The 8,040-nt window shown below is 43.8% G+C and overlaps 1 long non-coding RNA gene across 1 annotated transcript; it reads left to right on the top strand.

Moving 5' to 3' along the window:
* Positions 1-176: 176 nt before the first annotated feature.
* Positions 177-3,365, top strand: LOC123727806 (uncharacterized). The gene is made up of 2 exons (XR_006759722.1): positions 177-465; positions 1,676-3,365. It is a non-coding gene; the product is annotated as an uncharacterized lncRNA (long non-coding RNA).
* Positions 3,366-8,040: the final 4,675 nt, after the last annotated feature.

Genomic DNA, 8,040 nt, shown 5'->3' with positions numbered 1-8,040 from the left:
AGGAAGACGCATGAACAGATGGAGCCAATCGACGGTGACAACACCTGGACCTGAGCCAACCAGAGGACCAGGACTTCAAGACTCAACCTACTTTCTGTGTTGTATAAAACATGTAAACAAACTGTTTTAGGGGCTCTCTTCCGCTGGCTCCCTCAGAGCTACTGGAACGAGTCCGTGCACGCTGTACCAAATATCTTCACTCTGAATAAACTATCGCTTGTCATATAATTTAGCGCCTTGTCCGAATCAGTCCTTGACCGACTCTCCCTTCTACTCATTCCATTTACCAACAGAAACTTGGTAGCAGAGGATGGTTCACTAAACAATTGAACCAGACTGGTTGGAGTGGATGAGAGAGGGCGAATTGAGGCAAGGACGGTTCGTGGAGGACGGGTGAAATTACGGGGGAGGACAACCATTCTACTCAACTCGGGAAACTGATCACCTGGCCAGCTTAAAACAAAGGTAAGCAAAACCTGTTAAATCAAACTTTGCATATTGTCGAATAGATATATCTAAATTTTGATCAGTGGTACCGAGTATGGGTAAGAATTCTTGTTTAAATTTATGCATGAAATGACAATGTGATAGTGAAGTAAGGATATCGGGTCAAAATTTTGTGTTGACGTTAGATACGTCCTGGGGTTAGAGACGCCAGTATTATGTGTTGACGTTAGATACGTCCTGGGGTTAGAGACGCCAGTATTATGTGTTGACGTTAGATACGTCCTGGGGTTAGAGACGCCAGTATTTTGTGTTGACGTTAGATACGTCCTGGGGTTAGAGACGCCAGTATTATGTGTTGACGTTAGATACGTCCTGGGGTTAGAGACGCCAGTATTATGTGTTGACGTTAGATACGTCCTGGGGTTAGATACGCCAGTATTTAGGATGCACTATTCCATATAGTTCGGCTGTGACCGATGAGGAATAGACTCAATTTGGACAAAAATTATTCCATATAGTTCGGCTGTGACCGATGAGGAATAGACAAAATACATGTTAAGAAGTGTTTAAACTGATGTAACTGATAAAATGTATGTGTAAAAATGTTAAATTGATGTAATATGTTGAATAACTGTGGAAATGTATGAGAGTGAGGGTAAATTGCATGCTCCATAACGTCTGCCTCTAACAATTAACACCACATAAATTCTGAATGCACGAGGGAGGAGCTCTGAGCTAAGGCAGAGTAATTGTCTCCAAGGATACATCGCTGAAATAACTTCCAGTGACGGGCTAAGTGTAGTCAGATAGTCTAACATATATACTGATATCACATCCACACCGAAATTAATTAAATATGGCGATCCCTAATACTCCTAAACTGAAATTTAATGATTTTCTGGATCAGAAAATGCAGGACAGGTCAGGGGGAAAAGAACAGTGGAAGTCGATAAAGAAGGTTAGGGAGGGGTTGAAGTTGAAGTGGACGCAGGCAGGTTATCTAGGAGGGGGGCCACCGACTAGGGTCCAGTTGAGCACGATGGAGAGTGGGTTGAGAGAGGCAGTGCAGGAAGCCAGAGACGGGGAGGTAGAGAAGAACAAGAGTCATTTGTTTAAAAAGGAAGGGTTATGCCAGGCCCACCAAGAGAGGGAGGTCATATGCCCCCTCTTGATGTGCACCAGATAGGTATGACAGACTATGTGAGGAAATTGACGGAATTGTCTGCAGCTCTCTCCAAACAGATACACCGTGTCCAAGAGGGGGAGCTGTCGGGAGAGCCGGAACCACCAAGGGTAAAAGTTGGTGACTGGGTAAGGATCAAGGTCCACAAGAGAAAGTGGCAGGATCCCAGGTGGACTGGACCGTACGAAGTGAAGGAGGTTACTTCACACTCAGTCCAGGTCAAAGGTAAATCAGGCGCACCTTGGCACCACCTGACACATTGCACACCAGCCCCAACCCCTTCCAGAACTTTGACTGAAACCAGGGCCGACTTAAGCGCCCTTAATTCGACCCCAACCACTGATCCAGTAGACGAGGGAAATGGGGCCACAGCCCCCTTTTCCACGTCCTAAGGCGTCTAGCCCAGGGAAGGGGTACCTTACTCCCTGGGAGCGGCTGGGGATATCAGCTCCCCTGTTTGTTATTTTTATAATAATTACTGGAGTATCCTTAGGAAATCTCACATGGCTGGTGCAACAACCCACCAACCACAGGATCCACAAACGCTCCACTGACTACACTGACAAACCATGCACTCCAACACAGCAATCACGGTGAAGGACAACATTTCATCTCCTGAGGCAGCGCCTAGGAAGGATGGAGCATGGGGTCCGGTTTGGCTACCTCCCCGCCAACTGTGGATGATACCATCCAGATAGCTACCGGTATCTCCGGGTCCTCTAACAACTGGCTCCTGTTGGCTGAGGAAACTGGGAAGGCAACCCGACGCGATAGCCGAAGGGGAGAGGGAGGACTATGATGATCTGGGAAGTGGGGACGAATCTGCGTACCATGGTGTGGGGGACTCAGACGTCTAACTTTATGTCACGTCTCGGTTGAGACGTGAAGAGAGGGAATCTAAAACTTTTTCCCTAAGAAAAAGTTCCCTTATATTGGCCATGGGCTTCATTGTTTCTGTCACGCCTCAGAAAAGTTACCTTATACTGGGCATTAAATGAATGTTGGCTCTCCTCAATGTGAAGGTTTTAAGTTCCCGGGTGATAACGAGCCCACCTGGTACAATAGTTTAGACTGGGAAGAGCCTGAGGGTTTTTACTTATAGCTGCTTATGTCACGTCTCTTTGGAGACGTGAAGAGAGGGATTTGTAAGAATTTGTAAGATTTTCTACTTAGTGTGCCTCTAACATGCACCAAGCTAACAAACGTTATTACCATGAATTGCAGCTATTACACATGTTTTCCACTAACCAACTAGTTATGTCTCAATGCAGCTTACACAAGCAAACTGATGTTTCCACTTGCAGCACATAACAGGAACTGGCCCAACCACAAGCCTACGGGGGCCCCATCTCGTGATAACAGCAACAGTGTCTGGCATGCTCGACCCTGTGAAAACAGGAACACACACACACACATATATGCCATAGCTTATCCAAGGCACTCACACCCAGATTTAGAGCTTTGATAGAAACTCAACATCATCAGAACATTGCGCAAGATCGCAGGAAGACGCATGAACAGATGGAGCCAATCGACGGTGACAACACCTGGACCTGAGCCAACCAGAGGACCAGGACTTCAAGACTCAACCTACTTTCTGTGTTGTATAAAACATGTAAACAAACTGTTTTAGGGGCTCTCTTCCGCTGGCTCCCTCAGAGCTACTGGAACGAGTCCGTGCACGCTGTACCAAATATCTTCACTCTGAATAAACTATCGCTTGTCATATAATTTAGCGCCTTGTCCGAATCAGTCCTTGACCGACTCTCCCTTCTACTCATTCCATTTACCAACAGTAAGCTCATTGTCAAATAAAATAAAATAAAATAAAATGTTATTCGTCACATGCTCCGAATACAAGAGGTGTAGACCTTACAGCAATATGCTTACGTACAAGCCCTTAACCAACAATGCAGTTCAATAAATAGAGTATTTAGTAAATTAACTAAAGTAAAACATTTTTTAAATAACACAAGAAAATTACATAACAATAACGAGGCTATATACAGGGGGTACCGGTACCGAGTCAATGTACCTGGGTACAGGTTAGTCGAGGTAATTTGTAAAGTCACTTTGCATAGATAATTAACAGCAAGTAGCAGCAGTGTAAAAACAAAGCCTGGGGGGTCAATGTAAATAGCCCATGTGGCCATTTGATTAATTGTTCAGCAATCTTATGGCTTGAGGGTAGAAGCTGTTAAGGAGCCTTTTGGTCCTAGATTTGGCACTCCGGTACTGAATGCCGTGCGGTAGCAGAGAGAACAGTCTATGACTTGGGTGATGGAGTCTTTAAACATTTTTGGGGCCTTCCTCTGACATCGCCTAGTATATAGGTCCTGGATGTCAGGAAGCTTGGCTCCATGATGTACTGGGCCTTACACACTACCATCTGTAGCGCCCTACGGTCACATGCTGACCAGTCCGCTCGTGTGCGTCTGCGTGCGCCATCGCGCGCATTTTGATTTTTGTCTCCCCACACCAGAGGTGATCAGGAAACGCAGGTTGAAATATCAAAGCAAACTCTGAACCAATTATATTAATTTGGGGACAGGTCAAAAAGCATTAAACATTTATGGCAATTTAGCTAGATAGCTAGCTTGCTGTTGCTAGCTAATTTGTCCTGGGATATAAACATTGGGTTGTTATTTTACCTGAAATTCACAAGGTCCTCTAATCCAACAATTTATCCACAGATAAAACGGTAAACCAAATTAGTTTCTCATCATCTCTCCACTTTCCTTCAGGCTTCTTTTTCTTCTTTAGACTTTATATGGCGGTTGGCAACCAACTTTACGGCGCATTACTACAACTGACTGGAGTGTGGACCTCATATTTCAATCACCCACGTGGGTATATGCTCCTACAAACTAATGAGGAGATGGCACGTGGGTGTATGCTTCTAAAAACCAATGAGGAGGTTTGAGAGGCAGGACTTGCAGGCGTTGAGCGTCACAAATATAACAAAGTTTGACGTGAGCTGTGTGGCCAGCTTGTCAGATGCCGAGCAGTTGCCATACCAGGCGGTGTGCAACCGGTCAGGATGCTCTCAATGGTGCAGCTGTAGAACTCTTTGAGGATCTGGGGACCCATGCCAAATCTTTTCAGTCTCCTGAGGGCGAAAAGGTGTTGTTGTGCCCTCTTTACAGCTGTTTTGGTGTGTTTGGACCATGATAGTTCATTGGTGATGTGGACACCAAGGAACTTGAAACTCTCGACCCGCTCCACTTCAGCCCTGTCGACGATAATGGAGGCCTGTTCGGCCCTTTTGTTTCTATAGTCCACGATCAATCTTGCTCACATTGAGGGAGAGGTTGTTGTCCTGGCACCACACTGCCAGGTCTCTGACCTCCTTATAGTCTGTCTCATCGTTGTCGGTAATCAGGCCTACCACTGTTGTGTCGTCAGAATACTTAATGATGGCGTTGTAGTCGTGTTTGCCCACGCAGTCGTGGGTGAACAGGGAGTACAGGAGGGGACTAATCACGCACCCTGAGGGGCCCCTGTGTTGAGGATCAGCATGGCAGATGTGTTGTCGCCTACTCTTACCACCTGGGGGCGGCCCGTCAGGTTGTCCAGGACACAGTTGCAGAGGGAGGTGTTCAGTCCCAGGGTCCTTAGCTTAGTGATGAGCTTTGTGGGAACTATAGTGTTGAACGCTGAGCTGTAGTCAATGAGCAGCATTTTCACATAGGTGTTTATTTTGTCCAGGTGGGAAAGGGCAGTGTGGAGTGCAATTGAGATTGCGTCATCTGTGGATCTGTTGGGGCGGTATGCGAATTGGAGTGGGTCTAGGGTTTACAGTGGTGTTGATGTGAGTCATGACCAGCCAAATTGACTGTGAATGATTCTGTCGTTTGATTGGTTTGTTTCCAAATGTCATTGGGTCCATGATGTACTGCCAATCTGGAAGTTTCCAAAACTCACAGAAATGTTTACAGCTTCAGTTTAAACTAAGTGTAAGTTTAGGGGTCAACAAGATTGACCTACATATGGCCAATGCTATAACCAGTACATTTTTAGATTAACCTTTTTAAATGTATTTTTTCTCAAGCGCAGCCAATGTGATAAGACAACTCGCGACTGGATCAAGATGTTATGAGTGCCTGTTATTGCAAAATGTGATATGTAAACAACGCTCCAGTGGGAGGAGCTAGGCATGTTGACGTTTGAGCACTGGGACACATATTATTATTGAGACAGGTCTTTCATTTTTCCACGATGGTTCTGTGTAGTTAATTTAGTCTATGACTAAGTAAAATATGTTTGAGTAGCGAACAGGGAAACAACAGATTCCAGACAGTTCTCAATATAATATTTTTTTTCCTGAGGGGGGTGTTGTTTACCTGCATTCTTTGGATGTTTTACTGACCAACTACAGTGCTTGAAATACATTGTGATTCTTTACACCAATGCAATGCTTACACCAATCCATGAGTAGAGAGATGGACCATCGGTATGCAGCCATCAGGGGACTTCAGTGACAGGCGGGATGCATCCCAAATGGCACCCTATTCCCAATAGATATTGCACTCATTTTAACCATGGCCCACTGGGCTTCGGTCAAAGTAGAACATTATATAGGGTGCCTTTAGGGACACATTAGTCTGCAGATAGTCATTGTGATTGATTAGTTGCATTGCAGTTGTGTGTGGTTTTGTTGCCATCAAGCCTCATCTATTCTTGGTATGGAAAAACTGATGACGAAATGCCTAAAACTTTACGAAATCATTTGGGAAAGAAGTCACACTTCCAGTTCGCATGAACCTTTAAGTTACTGTCCAACACAGATACAATGGTCACATCAGACTGTACAAAAGCATACATTAATTCTCAATGTCTTAACCTGTCTGGGCTAGGGGGCAGTATTTTCACGGCCGGATAAAAAAGGTACCCGATTTAAACTGGTTACTACTCTTGCCCAGAAACGAGAATATGCATATTATTAGTAGATTCGGATAGAAAACACTCCGAAGTTTCTAAAACTGTTTGAATGGTGTCTGTGAGTATAACAGAACTCATATGGCAGGCAAAAACCTGAGAAAATTCCAAGCAGGAAGTGGCCTGTGTGACAATTTGTAGTTCTCCTTTTGCTTTTCTATCAAAACTACAGGATCTGTGGGGTTACGTGACACTTTCAAAGGCTTCCATTGACTCTCTAAAGCCTTCTGAAACCAGATTGAGGCATCTCCTGTCTCTGGGCAGAGTATATCAACTCAGTTTGTCAGTGGTCTGCCTGGTGACTAAGAGATTGGAAATGCGCATTCACGAGACCACGCCATTTTTTATTTTCCTTTTTGAATGAATACACTATTGTCCGGTTGGAATATTATCGCTATTTTACGAGAAAAATACCATAAAAATTGATTTTAAACAGCGTTTCACATGCTTCTAAGTACGGTAATGGAACATTTAGATTTTTTTTGTCTTGATATGCGCTTGCGCGTTACCCTTTGGATAGTGACCTGAACGCACAAACAAAACTGAGGTATTTTGACATAACTACGGATTATTTGGAACAAAAACAACATTTCTTGTCGAAGTAGCAGTCCTGGGAGTGCATTCTGACGAAGAACAGCAAAGGTAATAAAATGTTTCTAATACTAATTCTGAGTTTAGTGTGCCCCGAACTTGGCGGGTGTCAAATTAGCTAGCCATGATGGCTGAGCTATGTACTCAGAATATTGCAAAATGTGCTTTCGCCGAAAAGCTATTTTAAAATCTGACATAGCAATTGCATAAAGGAGTTATGTATCTATAATTCTTAAAATAATTGTTATGTATTTTGTCAATGTTTATCATGAGTAATTTTGTAAATTCACCGGAAGTTTTTGCTGGGAATGCATGTTCTGAACATCACACGCCAATGTAAAAAGCTGTTTTTGGATATAAATATGAACTTGATTGAAAAAAACATACATGTATTGTATAACATAATGTCCTAGGAGTGTCATCTGATGAAGATCATCAAAGGTTAGTGCTGCATTTAGCTGTGTTTTGGGTTTTTGTGACATATATGCTTGCTTGGAAAATGGCTGTGTGGTTATTTGTGTCTATGTACTCTCCTAACATAATCTAATGTTTTGCTTTCGCTGTAAAGCCTTTTTGAAATCGGACAATGTGGTTAGATTAACGAGAGTCTTATCTTTCAAATGGTGTAAAATAGTCGTATGTTTGAAATATTGAAATTATTGCATTGAAACTGCCAAAGGTCCAAAAGTATACAGAATGGTGTCGTCTGCGTAGAGGTGGATCAGAGAATCACCAGCAGCGGGAGCGACATCATTGATGTATACAGAGAAGAGAGTCGACCCGAGAATTGAACCCTGTGGCACCCCCATAGAGACTGCCAGAGGTCCGGACTGGCATTCTCTATGGGGGTGCCACAGGGTTCAATTTCTTTAAATTACGGA

The sequence above is a fragment of the Salmo salar genome, chromosome ssa16 (assembly GCF_905237065.1).
Source record: "Salmo salar chromosome ssa16, Ssal_v3.1, whole genome shotgun sequence".
Lineage (NCBI taxonomy): Eukaryota > Metazoa > Chordata > Actinopteri > Salmoniformes > Salmonidae > Salmo > Salmo salar.
Note: the sequence above shows the minus strand (reverse complement) of the source record. Positions and strands in the feature narration are given on the sequence as shown.